At 37.0% G+C, this 18,372-nt stretch overlaps 1 protein-coding gene across 1 annotated transcript in view; it reads right to left on the bottom strand.

The window, feature by feature from the left end:
* Nucleotides 1-18,372, bottom strand: part of GTF2F2 (general transcription factor IIF subunit 2) — a 177,915-nt gene that overhangs the window by 138,977 nt on the left and 20,566 nt on the right. The gene's annotated exons all lie outside the window — the stretch shown is intronic.

Raw genomic sequence — 18,372 nt, 5'->3', positions numbered from 1 at the left:
ACATTAACTCAACCCAGGACCTATCTGGAAGTACAACTAAATACTGGAGAAATTACTCGGAACAAACAACTGACCAAGAGCAAGAAAGAATCCTCAAAACCTTGTACACACAGAAGAACCAGGTTCAACACAACGTATCCACATCTATACAACAGAATACAAGAGGTGATGGACAGAGTCACCTTCAGTTAACCAGCTGGTGGGAAGGACGCACAAAAGAAAGACCCAACAACAATCAAAACCCAAAGACGTACACAGAGCCAACATAAATGACAGTCCAAGACCAGCGAGCTTGGGAGATCAAGTAGACTGCACCAATGAATCTCACAGGGATTCTACCATAGAAGTTCACACCATAAACCCAGGGAGTCACAACAGATAAATTTAAGAAGCAGAGGCTAACAAGAAGAGTCTCACAAACAATGGGAAGACAAAGAAACAAACCCCAAATGAAAACAGAGGAAGCCTCAGAAAGAATGCTAAAATAAATAGAGGTAAGTAAACTATCAGATATTGAGTTAAAAGCAATGGTTATCAGGAAGCTCAATGAGCTCACAGAAAATTACCAAAAATTACAGGGAAAATACAACGAACTCACTGAAAAGTACATCAACATGAAAAAGGAAATAGAAACTATCAACAAGGGCCCAGAGGAAATGAAGAATACAATTTCTGAACTGAAGAACACAGCAAAAGGAATCAAAAGCAGATTCCATGAAGCAGGGGATCGGATCAGCAAGCTGGAGGACAAGGTAGAAAAAAAAAACTCCAGAATGAGCAAGAAAAGGAAAAGAGGCTCAGAAAAAATGAATAGGGGTTAAGGGAAATGCAGGACAACATGAAATGCAATAATATCCATATAATAGGGATACCAGAAGAAGAGGAGCAAGGGATAGAAAGCCTGTTTGAAAAAGTAATGATGGAAAATTTCCCTAATTTGATGAGAGAAAAAGTCACACAAACCCAGGAAACACAGAGAGTCCCAATCCAGAGGGAACCAAAGAGGCACATCATAATTAAAATGGCAAAATTCCAAGATAAAGAGAGAATCTTCAAGGCAGCAAAGGAAAAAATAGGAAGTAACATACAAGGGAGCCCCGATAAGACTAGCAGCTGACTTCTCAATGGAAACACTCCAAGCCAGAAGGGAATGACAAGAAATATTCCAAGTAATGAAAACCTGAGGCCTGCAACCAAGACTACTTTACCCAGCAAGGCTCTCAATTAGAATGGAAGGCCAAATAAGGAGCTTCCCAGACAAAAAAGACCCAAAGAATACACCTCCACCAAACCAGCTCTGCAGGAGATGAAAAAAAGGGTTTCCTTTAAGAACAGGAAGAAAAACAGTGAAAGAGAGAGGAATACAGGTGCGAAAAAATGGCAATGAATAAGTACCTATCAATAAAACTTTAAATGTAAATAGATCAAATGCCCCAATCTAAAGACACAGAGTAGCTGAATGGACAAGAAAACATGACCTACACATATGCTGCCTACAGGAGACCCACCTCAGAATGAAAGACCTACACAGGCTTCAGCCTGTGAAGGGCTGGAAACAAATATTCCAAGCAAATGCACAGGAAAAAAAAAAAAAAAAAGCCAGGGCAGCAATACTTACATTGGACAAAATAGACTTCAAAAAAAGACCCATAAAAACAGACCCAGAAGGTCACTTCATAATACTCAAGGGAAAAATCCATCAAGAAGACATAAACATTGTAAATATATATGCACCCAACACAGGAACACCCAAATACATAAAGAAAATCTTAGAGGACTTCAAGAAAGAAACTGAGAGCAACACAATTATAGTAGGGGATTTTAACACCCCACTGTCAGAAATAGATCTTCCAGACAAAATATCAACATAGATATTGTGGCACTGAACAATGCCCCAGATCAAATGGACTTAACTGATATATATACAGCCCTCCATCCCAAAGAAGCTAAATACACATTCTTTTCAAATGCACATGGAACATTTTCAAAGATAGACCACATGATAGGACACAAAACAAGCCTCAACAAATTCAAGAAAACTGAAATCATTTCAAGCATTTTCTTTGACCATAAGAGACTAAAACTAGATACCAACCTCAAGAAAAACAAAACAAAACCCAAACTCTCAAAATCATGGAGATTGAATAGCATGCTATTAAACAATGAATGGATCAAGAGTGAGATCAAGGAAGAAATCAAAAACCTTCTGGAAACAAACAAAAATGAACTCACAACAATCCAAAATTTATCAGACACAGCCAAGGCAGTCCTGAGAGAGAAGTTCATAGTGATACAGGCCTACCTAAAAAAAAATACAAACATTTCAAATAAACAACCTAACCCTATACCTATAAGAACTGGAGGAACAACAAAAACAGCCCAGAGCAAGCAGAAGGAAGGCAATAACCAAAATCAAGGTAGAATTAAATGACATAGAGACTAAAAGCACACTTCTAAGGATCAATGAATCCAGGAGCTGTTTCTTTGAAAAGATAAACAAAATCGACAAGCCTTTAAGCAGGCTCATCAAGAAAAAAAGAGGGAATATCCAAATAAACACAATCAGAAATGAAAGAGGAGAGATTACAACTGATACCACAGAAATTCAAAGGATTGTAAGAAAGTATACAAAGAACTGTATGCCAAGAAATCTGAAAACCTAGGTGAAATCGACTAATTTCTAGAAAAATATAATCTTCCAAAATGAAGAAGCAGCAGAAAGGCTGAACACACCAATAAATTGAAGCAGTAATCAAAAAACTCCCAACACACAAAAGCCCTGGGCCAGATGGTTTCAAGAGAATTCTACAAAGCTTTTAAAGCAGAGCTAACCCCATATCCTTCACAGATTATTCCAAAAAAATTCAAGAAGATGTGAGACTCCCAAACTCTTTTTATGAAGCCAATGTCACTCTAATCCCAAAACCAGATAAAGACATAACAAAGAAAGAAAACTTTAGGCCAATTATCACTGATGAACATAGATGCTAAAATCCTTGACAAGATATTGGCAAACTGCATCCAGCAATACATTAAAAAGATCATACACCATGATCAAGTGGGATTCATCCCAGAATGCAAGGATGGTACAATATTTGCAAATCAATAAACGTAATACACCACATAAACAAAATGAAAGACAAAAATCACATGATCATATCAACAGAGGCAGAAAAAGCATTTGATAAGGTATAGCACCCATTTATGATAAAAAACACTCAGCAAAGTGGGAATAGAGGGAGCATTCCTCAACATAATAAAGGCCATATACAAGAGACCAACAGCCAACATCATACTCAATGGACAAAAACTAAGAGCTCTTCCGCTAAGTTCAGGAACAAGACAAGAATGCCCACTTTCACCACTCCTATTCAACATAGTACTGGAAATCCTAGCCACAGTACGCAGACAAGAAAAAGAAATAAAAGGCATCCAATTGGAAAGAAGAAAACAAAACTGTCACTGTTTGCAGATGACATGATAGTGTACATAGGAAATCCTATAGACTCCACAAAAAAACTACTTGACCTAATAATGAATTTGGCAAAACAGGGAAATACAAAGTGAATACTCAGAAATCAAAGGCATTTTTGTACACCAACAATGAAATATCAGAAACAGAAATCAGGTAAAAAATTCCATTTCATACAGCAACAAGAAAAATAAAATACCTAGGAATAAACCTAACCAAAAAGGTAAAAAACCTGTACTCAGAAAACTATACAACACTGAAGAAAGAAAATGAGGAACACACAAGCAAATGGAAGCCTATACTGTGTTCATGGATTAGAAGAATTAACATCATCAAAATGGCCTTACTTCCCAAAGTGATTTATAGCTTCAATGCAATCCCATTAAAGTACCTATGACATGTTTCAAAGATACTGAACAAACATTTCAGAAATTTACATGGAACCACAAACGACCCCAAATAGCTGCAGCAATTTTGAGAAAGAAGAACAAAGCAGGAGGGATCACAATACCTGATATCAAACTGTATTACAAGGCCGCTGTAATCAAAACAGCCTGGTACTGGCATAAAAACAGGCACATAGACCAATGAAACAGAACAGAGAGCCCAGAAATAAACCCAAGTATCTATGGTCAATTAATATTTGACAAAGGGAGAAGAAGCATAAAATGGAGTAAAAATAGCCTCTTCATCAAATGGTGTTGGGAGATCTGGACAGCTACATGAAAAAAAATGAAACTTGATCACCAACTTACACCATACACAAAAATAAATTCAAGGTGGATAAAAGATTTAAATATTAGTTGTGACACCATAAAAGTCCAAGAGGAAAACATAGGCAGGAAAATTGCAGACATTCCATGCAGCAGTATTTTCACCGATATGTCCCCTAGAGCAAGGGACATAAAAAAAAGAATAAACAAATGGGACCTCATCAAATTAAAAGGCTTCTGGCATGGATAAAGAAAACAGCATTAAAATGGAAAAAGAACCAACTGTACGGGAAAACATAGTTGCCAATGACACCTCAGACAAAGGTTTGAGCTCCAAAATATATCAAGAACTCACATGATTCCACTCCAGGAAGACAAAAAACCTAATTAAAAAATGGGCAGAAGACTTGAATAGACACTTCTCCAAGGATGACATACAGAGGGCCCAGGGACATATGAAAAGATGCTCAGCATAATTAGCCATGAGAGAGATGCAAATTAAAACCACAATGAGATACCGCTTCACACCAGTCAGAATGGCCATCATAAGCAAATCAACAAACAAGGGTTCGAGAGGATGTGGAGAAAAGGGAACCATAGTACACTGTTGGTGGGAATGCAGACTGGTGCAGCCACTGTGGAAAACAGTATGGAACTTCCTCAGAAAACTAAAAATGGATCTGCCTTTTGACCCAGCAATTCCACGGCTGAGATTATACCCTAAGAACCCCGAAACACCAATCCAAAAGAACTTATGCACCCCAATGTTCATAGCAGCACAATTTACAATAGCCAAGTGCTGGAAGGAACCTAAGTGCCCACCAGCAAATGGGTAGATTAAAAAACTATGGTACAGCCCTGGCTGCCGCAGATCAGTGGATTGAGCGCGGGGTGCAAATGAAAGTGTCGCAGGTTCGATTCCCAGTCAGGGTACATGCCTGGGTTGCAGGCCATGACCCCCAGCAACCACACATTGATGTTTCTCTGTCTCTCTATCTCCCTCCCTTCCCTCTCTAAAAATAAATAAATAAAATCTTAAAAAAAACAAACAAACTATGGTACATTTACACAATGGAATTTTACATAGCAGAGAGAAAGAAGGAGCTTATGACCCTTTGCAACAGCATGGACGGAACTAGAGCACATTATGGTAAGTGAAATAAGCCAAGTGGTGCGGGACAAATACCATATGATCTCACCTTTAACTCTCAAATTTAACTGTAAATTTTTTAAAATGAAAATTGTTTCAATGACTTCATTTTAATATTGTAAGTAAGTTACACTGTAAACTTGATTTTACTAAGGTGAGGTTGGTTTGTAAAGAAACCAAATTCTTCCAAATATCTTAAGTATCCATGAATCAAAACAAATAACCAGCTTTATAACCTAAAAGATATAGAAAATCAAACGGGAAAGAAAAGAAACATGTTTCTACAGCCTGTTATTTCCTTCAGGTATGATAAAAAAACATCCTAAGTTGTCCTCAACTGCTTTATAAAACAAAAAATGAACAAGTTTGGTAAAAAAAATAAGAAATTAAAAGAAAAGAAAAATACAGCTGAGCATCACAGATTTTAGGAATAGGCAAATATACAACATAAAATAAAGGTAAAAACTTAAAGGATGCTTTGTAACATTCTCCAAAAAATAATAAACAAGGATATATAGAACAGAGGTCAAAATTAAAGTTAACAGAAATCACAACCCAAACTTCAGTAAATTTTCAGCAATAATATTTAAGTGAAATTCATGAGTACTGAAATTGGAAGTTTAGGCCATATTATTAACTAAAGGACTAAAACTAAGGAGAAAACAAGTGTGCCACTTTCCTTGCATAAATTACATATCAAGTCTTCTGAGGAATAATACTACAAACATTATCTAATTCACACAGAGTCAGTATGATTTTTACAATAAAGGTATAGAAGAGACTACATTACCAAAATAAAAAACACATGGTGCCAAGGGTACAACAGATATCAAACATCTTTTTACACTCTTCATTGATGAATCAGTTTTTCTCACCAGGCAATATAGGACTGAATTTTAAAGTTTCTCAATAACTTTGGATCATACAAGCAATGATAAACTTCAGGAAATTTTTTAAAAAATTGTGTATTAAAGAAGCATCAGAAACAAACAAAAAAAGGCTTGTCAAGATATACCCTATACTAAAAAGAATTTCTATTCAATTTACGCAGTGAACTTCTGTAATTGCCAGAAATTTCAATGCCAATGCTTAAACCATCTCTAAAAATGTTGTTGGTTTCCTCCAATTAAATTGAAAGGTTTTGTTGTAGGCAATTGCAGACCCATCACAATGAGTCACAATAATAAAACTAACTGCAGGATGATGATTACCTTTGCAAAGGGAGGTGTGGGTGGAACCAGAAAAGGAAAATGGAATGTCAACTATCTAAAGTGTTTTTATTTCTTAAAAAAAAAAAAGGCAATGTCAATAATTATAAAATACAGCTATTGGCCAAAGATTACGCTATTCTCTATAGTTCCAGATTTTTCTTTTTCTCCTCCTCACCTTTATCCAATTTCTAAAGCTACAGTATACACATGAACCATGTAGTTATGCATGCATACCTGAATATGAAAACATGTCTTTTACTCCTTCCAGCCACTGAACAGGAAACATTTTCTATTATTAGGCTTAATTTTTCAAAGAGTAGACATGGTTTAGGCAGTTGGCAGTAACACTGAAAGATGAACCTGTGAAATTAGCCACAAACCTTGGTGGCAGTTCAGGAAATATACAAAATACTCAAGTCATACATTTTTGTTTGTTTGTTCTTCCTCACAAGCATAAGATTGTCAGAAACTGGTATGAATCCAAATGTTCAGTAGCATGGTTGTTACTCAAAGTAAGCAAAAAACAGACCTTCCTAATTCCTTCCACAGAGGTCTTTACAAGTCGGAAAGCCCAGATAGGACTGTGAGGCAGCAGCGATGGAAGTGCAGGCAGGCGAGAGACAACCTGGAGTTGCTAAAGATTTCATCAGAGCTTAGTGAGCAGGCATTCACTCATATAGGCACAGCAGTATTTCAGTTACCTATTTTTTAAAAAGCTTGTTTTAAAATTTTATTTCTAAATAATAAGGAAATACAGTGGGGCTAAGTCACACAATCTCTTAAGAGCTTTTGTTCTCTCATGTACATAATAGAGATTTAATTTAAAAGTGATACCCTCGGGATTGTGGGGAGATTAAATACTATACGTGAAGGCAGGTCATACACCAAGTGTAATAAATAAATACTTAAAGGAAATAGTTTAACAGAGGCTCAAATCCAGTAAAAAATGTATATACTCAACTCTTAATATATCCACCAATAAGAACATTGCTATCAATGGTGCTGTCCTAAGAAGCACTGGAAGGAGGAGTCTATAGCCAATAAAAAAAAAAAATTCAACACATAAGATACCTCAAGATGGAACCTGCAACTTTTCTCATTACAGCACACTAAATCAGCATTCCTCAGAGTAAAGTCTATGGAGGAGTCCTCAAGATCATCTGGGTGTCCAACAAAGTCAAACTATTCTCATTAAAACACTCAATTGCCCTTTTCACTGCTACCTGCATAATGATAGTGAAAAAGCAATGCTGGTAAAACTTCTGGGCCCTCCACAAATTGAGGCAGTGGTATCAAACTGTACTACTGTATTCTTTACTACCTCCCACTTGAGGTTTTAAAAACAGGGCCAGTCCTGTCCAGGTGGATCAGTTGGTTGGAACGTTGTCCCGTACACCAAAAGGTTGTAGGTTCAATCCCCAGGTCAGGGTAAACACCCAGATTGCAGGTTCAATGCCTGGCTGGAATGCATACAGTAGGCAACTGATCAATGTTTCTCTCTCACATTGATGTTTCTGTCTCTCTCTCTCTCCCCTCTTCACCCCCTAACTTTCTCTCTTTAAAGTCAATGAGCATATCCTTGAGTGAGGATTAAAAAAAAAGGGGGGGGGGCAGTTTTACTTAAACATGTTCTTGATGAACAATAAAAATTGTTTTAATTCAATTCTGACCCTTGATACACATTCTTTAACATTCTGCATATAAAACACTTCTGCTGGATACAAACAGAGGATGCCTGTGTCAAAAAAAAAAAAAAAAAAAGCAAAAAAGCATTTGTGTGATTGTTTGAGTCAGGAGCTGAAGTAGCTTCTTTTTTCAGGAAGATCATTTTTATTTTAAAAAATGATTGAGAGACAAACTATGGTTATTCAGACTTGGGTATTACTTTCTCAAAAATAAATGGAATACGCCCATCTTTTCAGAGAAAACAGCAGACAGTATTCAGTATTTCTTGCCATTAATAAAATTCAAACACTGAAGTCAAAATCAGAAATTCTGAAAAACTTTTACCCACGACCATAAGCTTGACAGCCCTCCAATACTTAAAGACTTTCCAGTTAATTCAACGGTGTTAATGAATACAAAATTTTGATACTATACAATGGAACATGGCAGAACTGCATAATTCAGTGACTCAATATTCACCAAATAATGGACATGTAATATTATTTTAAAAAGATAAGTGAAAGATCCATTCAAAGTACAAGATAAAACCAGTGGATTTCAATGTAACAGTACAAAAAGTCCACTGATAGGGTTTCAGACTCTATTTCAACTCACCTGCAAAAAACTAACACTTGTAGTTTGGTATAGTGTGAAAAGATGAATATCCACAATTATCTGAAAATGCTAGTAAGTGTTCTTCTCTTTTCTAACTATGTACATGTAAGAGGTCAGATTTTCATCAAAACTTCAGCCAAAATAACACTGCTAATACTGATTCCAATATTACTGATTACTGGAACTACTGATTCCAGAAGCACATACGAGAATCCAGCTTGTCTTTTAAGCTGGTTATGAGATTTTCAAAGTGTCAATCTTCACACTAATTTTTGGGAGGGAAATAGTTTTAAAAATAAAAGTGTTATTTATATCAACAAATAAGGTATAAAGGATCCCTAGATCAAAACATTTGAGAGCCACTGTACTACAGTAATATAAAAATAATTACAATTATGCCCTGGCTGGTGTAGCTCAGTGGATTGAGTGCTGACCTGCAAACCAAAAGGTCACCCTTTCAACTCCCAGTCAAGGCACATGCCTGGGTTGCTGGCCAGGTCCCCAGTAGGGAGCATGCAAGAGGCAACCACACAATGATGTTTCCCTTCCTCTCTTTCTCCCTCCTTTCCCCTGTCTAAAAATACATAAATAAAATCTTTAAAAAATAATTACAATTATGACAGAAGGCTAAATAAAATCTCAAACCCACTGCACAGCAACTAGTAATATGCATATGGGATAATTTAGGCAACACACTGTAATTCATGTTTAAAAGCAACGATAAGAAAATTCAACAAAGAAGAAAGCAACTATAGTTTGAATGCCAAAAAGCATGCACACAAATACATAAAGGTTAACTCAAACCTCTGAAAATTATATATCTAATATCCTAGTCTCAACAAATGAGATATGCACCAAGGTAATGTTTCCCATAAGCACTCGAAAATTCAAGTTAAAATGAAAATATTACTTTTGCTTATGCTTCACTTACCACAGTTGCAGAACAATACCATACAAGGCAGATGATAAGTTCTACAGTATCAGTTCAGTTTTCAAAATGACTGGTAATTCAGCATTAAAGAACATTCCCATATATATATTTTTCTTCAAATACAAATACATTGTAAGACCTATGTATACTGGTGTATGTTACCAAATTCAAGTTTGAAAGTAAGGCAGGCCACTACCAAGTAAATCCTCACATCCAGTTATCTCAGTTACTATGTAATCTCAGGAATACATCTTATTATAATGTATACAGTGGCTAGCCAAGTGACACAGCACACAGTGCTAAACTAATCTGAATAGCAAAGAGAAAGTAAAAGGATCATCTTGCAAAAAATCTATATATAATGAGCAAGAAATAAAGTGGGGAACAAAGGAATTTAATATTTTAATTTTGAACTTCAAATGTCATAAGAAAAAGACTATTAACTTTGCATGAAAGCCTGTATCTGTCACTAACAGTCAACCTACTTAAAAAACCACTTTTAAGAAGTACCTTTAAGAAGAGGGAGCCAAGATGGAGGTGTAGACAGAACACTTCACTTCCTTGCACAACCAAAAGAAGGAAAACAACTGATTTAAAAACAAAAAACAACCAGAAGTGCCAGAAAAACATTTAAATAAAAGTCCAACCACCAAGGAGTTGAAGAAACATTCAACTAGAAGGTAGGAGGGACGAATATGGGTAGTAGGGTGGAGAGGACGCGGCAAGGCAGCAGCAAGAGGACCAGGTAGGCAAGGCAATGGCTGGTGAACCACACAAGCAATCCTACATTCACTCGCAGACAAACCAGACGGACCAGGAAACCCTCCCTGGGTTTCAGCACTGGAAACTAAAGACTCAAAACCACACTCTGAGGAAAAGATCCATAGGGGTTGAGGCAGCAGAGGGAGAAACTTCCAGCCTCACAGGAGAGTAGGTTGAAGAGACCCACAGGGACCTAAAACGAGAACAAACCCATTTGCCTTCAAATCAGCACCTAAAGGGCACAAACTGCTTGTGGGAAGTGAGGGAAGTGATGGAAAATAAGAGAACAGAGCAAGTGCCATTTTTCCTTCCCTGACCCCTTCCTCAAAGCGCCACAACGCAGCAAAGAAGGTTGCCCAGCCCTGTGAATACCTAAGGCTCCACCCCTCCCATGTAACACGTGCGCCAAGACAAAAGATATGGTCCAAGTGAAAGAATGGATCAAAACTCCAGAAAAATAACTAAACGAGGAAGACACAGATGACCTATTTGATGCAGAGTTCAAAACACTGGTAATCAGGATGCTCACAGAATTGGTTGAGCTCAGTTGCAAGATGAAGGAACAAATGAAGGCTACCCAAAGTGAAATAAAGCAAAATATACAGGGAACCAACACTGAAGGGAAGGAAACCAGGACTCAAATAAACAATTTGGAACAAAAGAAAAAAAAAATAAGCATCCAAATGAAACAGAATGACAAAACAAGAATGCAAAAAAAAAAAAGGATGAGAGGCTTTGGAGTCTCTGGGACAACTTTAAATGTTTCAACATCCAAATCATGGGAGTGCCAGAAGGGGAAAAGGAAGAGCAAGATATCGAAAACTTATTTGAATAAATAATGTAGGAGAACTTCCCTAATGTGGTGAAGAAAATAGAGTTCCAGGAAGTCCAGGAAGCCCAGACAGTCCCAAAGAAATTGGACCCAAGGAGGAGCACACCAAGGCACATTGTAATTAAGTTATGCAAGATCAAAGACAATCTTAAAAGCAGCAAGAGGAGAGAGTTACCTGTTAAGGAATTCCTATAAGGCTATCAGCTGATTTCTCAAAAGAAAACTTTCATGCAAGAAGGGGCTGGAAAGAAGTATTCCAAGTCATGAAAAGCAAGGACCTGCATCCAAGATTACTCTATCCAGCAAAGCTATCATTTAGAATGGAAGGGCAGATAAGTGCTTCCCAGATAAGGTCAAGTTCAAGGAGTTCATCATCACCAAGTCCTTATTATATGAAATGTTAAAGGGACTTAGATATCTAAGAAACAGAAGATCAAAATCTATGAACAGTAAAATAACAACAAACCCACAACTATCAACAGCCAAACCTAAAAAACAAAAATTAAGCAAACAACTAGAACAGGAACAGAATCAAAGAAATGGAGACCACATGGAGGGTTATCAGCAGGGAGGAGGAAGAATGGGGGAAAGGTACAGGGAATAAGAAGCATGATAGACAGGTACAAAATAGACGTACTTATTGGTTTTGGCATTCATCACAAGTTTTGGAACAAAGTAATTATGAGAACAAGGTACCACTGTATATATAGAGAGGACATAGGTATAAAGGAATAAAATGGCAATGGATAAGTACCTATCAATAATAACCTTACACGTGAATGGACTAAATGCTCCAATCAAAACATATAGGGTAGCACAATGAATAAGAAAATAGGATCATATATGCTTTTTACAAGAGACCCACCTCAGAACAAAAAATTTACACAGACTGAAAGTTAAAAGGTGGAAAAAAACACCTCATGCAAATAGAGATGAAAAAAAGCTAGGGCAGTAATACTTACACCTGACAAAACAGACTTCAAAACAAAGACCATCACAAAAGACAAAGAAGGTCCCTACATAACACTAAAGGGATCAATTCAACAAGAGGATATAATCCGTGTAAACATATATGCACCCAATAAACAAGCATCTAAAAATATAAAGAAAACCATACAGGACTTTAAGGAAGAGATTGACAACATTGTAGGGGATTTTAACAACCCACTGTAACCAATGAATAGGTCTTCTGACAAAAAAAATCAACAAGGAAACAGTGACCATAAATGACACACTAGATCAAATGGATTTAACTGATATTTACAGAACATTTTATTCCAAAGCAATAGAATACACATTTTTCTCAAGTGCACATTGATCATTCTCAAAGACAGACCACATGGTCACATGGTAGGACAGAAAATAAGTCTCAGAAAACTCAAGAAAATTGAAAATACCAAGCATTTTCTGAGATCACAATCACAAGAAATCAACCTCAATTAAAAAACTCAAGAATATTCAAGTATAGAGAGACTAAATAGCACATTATTAAATAATAAATGAGTCATCAAGGAGATTAAGGAAGAAACCAGAAAGTACCTGGAAACAAATGAAAATGAACACACAACAACCCAAACCTTTTGGACACAGTGAAAGCAGTCCTCAGAGGGAAGTTCACAGCATCACAGGCCTATCCCAAGAAGAAAAATCTAAAATAAGCAATCTAACTGTGCACCTAAAAGAACTAGGAAAAACAACAACAACAACAACAACAAACAAAGCCCAGAGTAGGAGGAAGATCAGAGGGAGAAAAATAACTAAAGACTTAAAAAAAAATCAAAAGGTTAATAAATCCAGGTGCTGGTTCTTTGAAAAGATAAACAAAATTTATGAAGTTTTAACCAGACTCATCAAGAAACAGAGAGAGGGAGGACACAAATTAATAAAATCGGGGAGGCTTCCAGTCAAGATGGTGACATAGGCAGACATGGTTCACTTCCAACCCACTCAATGGACAACTACAGACCACACAGGGGCACCATCACCCAGCCCCTGCATAACTGATCCTCCATAGAGGGAGGAGGGTAGTGGTCAGTGGTCACAGCCAATCCTTGCAACTGACTAGTCTGGGTAAATCCCTCCCAGTGATCTGTAAATAGCAACCAAGGCTCAACTACAAGAGGAAGGTGTGTGTACTCAGACCAACCAAAGGGTGCACCTCCAGGACTCAGCTTGGGTAATAGCGGAGGCTGTGCTACTGGATCTTACAGGATACCTACTACATTGGACCACTCTACCAAGGCCACTTAAAGAAGTTCTACTTAATACATAGAAACAAGGAGGCTGCCAAAATAGAGAGACAGAGAAACATGGTCCACGTGAAAGAACAGATCAAAACTCCAGAAAAAGAGCTACATAAAATGCAGATAAGGAATCTATCAGATGCAGAGTTCCAAACACTCGTTATAAGGATGCTCTGCAACTTAGTAACAACCTTAGCAACATAAAAAGACCCAGTCAGAAACAGAGGATACACTAATTGAAATAAAAAACAATTTACAGAGAAGCAACAGTAGAGTGAATGAAGCCAAGAATCAAATCAATGATTTGGAACATAAGGAAGCAAAAAGCAACCACACAGAACAACAACAAAAAAAAGTATCATTAAAAAAAAAATAAGGACAGTATAAACAACCTCTGGGTCAACTTCAAGAAGTCCAACATTCTCCTAATAGGGGTGCCAGAAGGAGAAAAAAAAAGAGCAAGAAATTGGAAATCTATCTGAAAAACTAGTGAAAGAAAACTTCCCGAATTTGGCAAAGGAGATAGACATGGAAGTCCACGAAGCACAGAGAGTCCCAATTATGATGAATACACAGAGTTACACTCCAAGACACATAATTGTTAAAAGGCCAAAGGTTAAAGATAAAGAGAGACTCTTAAAAGCAAGAGAAAAGAAGTTACTAGAAGGCTGCCAGATGAGTTGGGGGAAGGGGACAATGGGTGAAGAGGTGAGGGGATTAAAAAAGTACAAATAGGTAGTTACATAATAGCCTGTGGATGTAATGTACAATATAGGAAATGGAGTAGTCCAAAAACATATATGCCTGACCCATGGACATGAACAATGCAGGGGGGATTGCCTGAGGGAGTATGGGGTGCTGGATAGAGGGGGCAGGCAAAGGAAAAATGAAGACAACTATAATAACAATCAATAAAGTATTATTTAAAAAAAGAACACAGTGGTGAGCCAGATGCCTGCAGCTGTCCTCCTTCAGGGTGGAGAAGGAGAGGCCCTGGGTGGAGAGGGTCAAAGGGGGAAAGAACAGGACAACCGTGATAGCATAATCAATAAAAATATCATTTTAAAAAATATGAAATGAAAGGAATGAAAGAGAAGAAACTGATACCACAGAAATACAAAGATTGTAAGAAAATACTATCAACAACTATATACCAAGAAATTGGAGAACCTGAGCAAAGTGGATAAATTTTTAGAAACACACAATCTTCCAAAACCAAATCAGGGAGAAGCAGAAAACCTGAAAAGACTAACAACTAATGAAACTGAAACAGTAATAAAAAAAATTCCCAGCAAACAAAAAGTCCTAGACTAGATGGTTTTAAAAGTGAATTTTACCATTCATTCAAAGAACTAACACCTATCCTTTTCAAACTATTCCAAAAAAAATTCCAGAACAGGGAAGACTTCCAAGCTCTTTTACAAGGCCAGTATTCCCAATTCCAAAACCAGGTAAATGCACAACAAAGAAAGAAAACTGTAGGCCAATATCCTTGATAAGCATTTGCTAAAATTCTCAACAAAATACTAGCAAATGAAATCTAGCAATACTTTAAAAAGATCATTCACCATGATCAAGTGGGGTTTATCCCAGGGATAAAAGATTGGTATAATATTTGCAAATCAATAAATGTGATACATAACAAAAAAAATGAAAGGTAAAAATCACATGATCAGAGCAATAGATGCAGAAAAAGCATTCGATAAAATTCAGCAACCACTTATGATAAAAACTCTCAGTAAAATGGGAATATATGGGTTGTATGTAAATAATAAAGGCCTATAGGGAACCTGTCCACATGGCAGTGGCAAATGTAGCTCAGCCCTGGTTCGGGAAACCAACAGGTACAAGGTGGCACACAGAAGCCAGGCACATAGATTGGCTTTCCCATGGGGAACCAGGCCTGCATTATATCTAGGTTGCTTTTGCTAAAACTTCCTCACCATGAGTTAAGGCAGCAAATGGTTAATGCTTATCTTTGAAATAACTTCCTAAAGTTTACGCTAAACCTCCTGAGGACAGAGTGTAACCAATTCAACCACTTTTCCCCTTGCATTCGCAACATCCTTTTCTTTGTTATCCATAAGAAGTAATCAGCAACATCCTTTTCTTTGGTATCTGTAAAAAGTAATCACCTAAAGCAAATCTAAGCATAATGAATGAGAACCTTCTTTGATGCAGTGCTCCCAGAAAGCAATAAAAGCCTGTCCAGGTAAGGGTCAGGGCACTCTCTCACTCAGAGTGGCCATGCCATCCCTTTTTCTTTACAGGACTACTTGTCCCTGTGAATTTGTTGCATCCACAACACTAAGGACCCCACTGGTTGGAGTCTGCATCAATGGACATATACAAAAAACCTACAGCCAACTTCATGTTCAATGGGCAAAAACTAAAAGCTTCTCCCTTAAGATCAGGAACAAGACAAGGATGTCCACTTTCACCACTCTTATACAACATAGTACTGGAAAGCCTCACCACAGTGATCAAAGAAGAAGAAACAAAAGGAAGCCAAAGTGGAAAAGAGGAAGTAAAGCTGTCATTCACAAACAACATGACAGTGTACACAAAAAACCATATAGGCTCCACCAAAGAACTACTAGATATAATAAATGAATTAGGCAAAGTAGCAGGATACAAAATCAATACTCAGAAACCACTGGCATTCTTATACACAAATAATGAACAATCAGAAAGAGAAACTAAGAAAACAACCTCTTTTACTATTGCAACAGAAAAAAAAAAAAGAAAAAGAAAATTAGGTACTTAGGAATAAATTTAACCAAGGAGGTAAAAGAACTATCTTTGGAAAACTATAGGATACTGAAGAAAGAAACAGAGGAAGATACAAATAAGTGAAAGCCTATATCGTGTTCATGGATTGGAAGAATTGGCATCATTAAAATGTCCATACTACCCAAAGCAATCAACAGATTCAAAGAAATTCCTACTAAAATACCAATGAGACTTGGCTGGTATGGCTCAGGGGATTGAGTGGCAGCCTGCGAACCAAAGGGATGCTGGTTTGATTCCCAGTCAGGGCACATGCCTGGGTTGTGGACCAGGTCCCCAGTAGGGAGCACATAAAAGGCAACCACACACTGATGTTTCTCTCCCTCTCTATCTCCCTCCCTACCCCTCTCTCTAAAAGTAAATAAAATCTTATTTAAAAATTTAAAAAAATAAAATACCAATGGCATATTTCACAGATCTAGAACAAATATTCCAAAAATTTATGGAACCAAAAAAGACCCCAAATAGCCTAAGCAATCCTGAGAAAGAAGAACAAAGTTGGATGGATCACAACACCTGATACCAAACTGTACTATACGGTCACTTTAATCAAAACAGTACTGGCAAAAGAAAAGACACATAGATCAATGGAACGAAATAGAGAGCTCAGAAATAAAACTCACATCTTTATGGTCAACTAATATTTAACAAAGGAGACAAGAGAATAAAATAGAGAATGGTGCTGGGAGAAGTGGACTAGTGCTTGCAAAAAAAAAAATGAAACTAAACCACCAAGTTACACTATACAGCAGAATAAACTCAAAATGGATAACAGACTTAAATATAATTCGTGATACTGTAAAAATTATAGAGGAAAAAGTAAGCAGTAAGTTTCAGATATCTTGAAGAGCAATTATTTTTGTTGATATATATCCTGGGGAAAGAGAAACAAAAAATAAATGGGTAGGACTACAGCAAATTAAAAAGCTTCTGCACAGCTAAAGAAAGCATCATCAAAATGAAAAGGGAATCCACTGTATGGGAGAACACATTTGCCAATGATGTATCAGATAAGGGTTTAATCTCTGAAAGATGTAAAGAAGTCACACAACTCAACACCAGGAAGACAAATACAATTAAAAAGTGGACAAAGGACCTGAACAGACACTTCTCCAGGGAGGCCATAAAGAGGGCCCATAGACATATTAAAAAAAAATGCTCATCATGAGCCATCAAAGAGATGCAAATTAACCACAATGAGATATCACCTCATACCTGTCAGAACTGCTATAATAAATTAACAAACAGCATGTGCTGGCAAGGATATGAAGAAAATGGAACCCTAGTACACTGTTGGTGGGAATGTAGACTGGTGCAGCCACCCTGGAAAACAGTATGGGGTTTCCTCAAAAACTTAAAAATGGAACTGCCTTATAATCCAGCAATTCCACTTCTGAGAATATGTCCTAAGAAGTGCAAAACACCAATTCAAAAGAATATATGCACCCCTACATTCATAGAAGCATTATTTACAATAGCCAAAATCTGGAAGCAAGCCCAAATGCCCATCAATAAATAAGTGGATATAAAAGCAATGGTATGTTTAACAGTGGAGTACTACACAACAAAAAAAAAAAAAAAAAAAGAAGGAATTCTTACCTTTTGGGACAGCCTGGTTGGAACTGGGGTCTATTTTACTAAGTGAAATAAGCCAGTCAATGAAACACAAATAGCATATGATCTCACTTATAAGTGGAATCTAATGAACAAAATAAACTAAGAAACAAAACAGAATCGGAGGCATAGAAACATGGAGACTGACAGCTGTGAGAGGAGAGGAGGGGAGGTGGGGACTGTGTGAAAGATGGTGAAGGGAGTAGTCAAAGAACATATATGCATGACCCAAGGACACAGACATGGTGAAGGGATTGACTGTAGGAATGGGAAGCAGGGTGGGTGGAGGGGATCAAAGGGGGAAAAACTGGGACAACTGTAATAACACAAATAACAAAATATTTTTAAAAGATTAAATAAAATATTTATCCAAG

Source organism: Phyllostomus discolor, chromosome 11 (genome assembly GCF_004126475.2).
Source record: "Phyllostomus discolor isolate MPI-MPIP mPhyDis1 chromosome 11, mPhyDis1.pri.v3, whole genome shotgun sequence".
In the NCBI taxonomy this organism is placed as follows: Eukaryota; Metazoa; Chordata; class Mammalia; order Chiroptera; family Phyllostomidae; genus Phyllostomus; species Phyllostomus discolor.
This window is presented reverse-complemented; position numbering and strand designations above follow the sequence as displayed.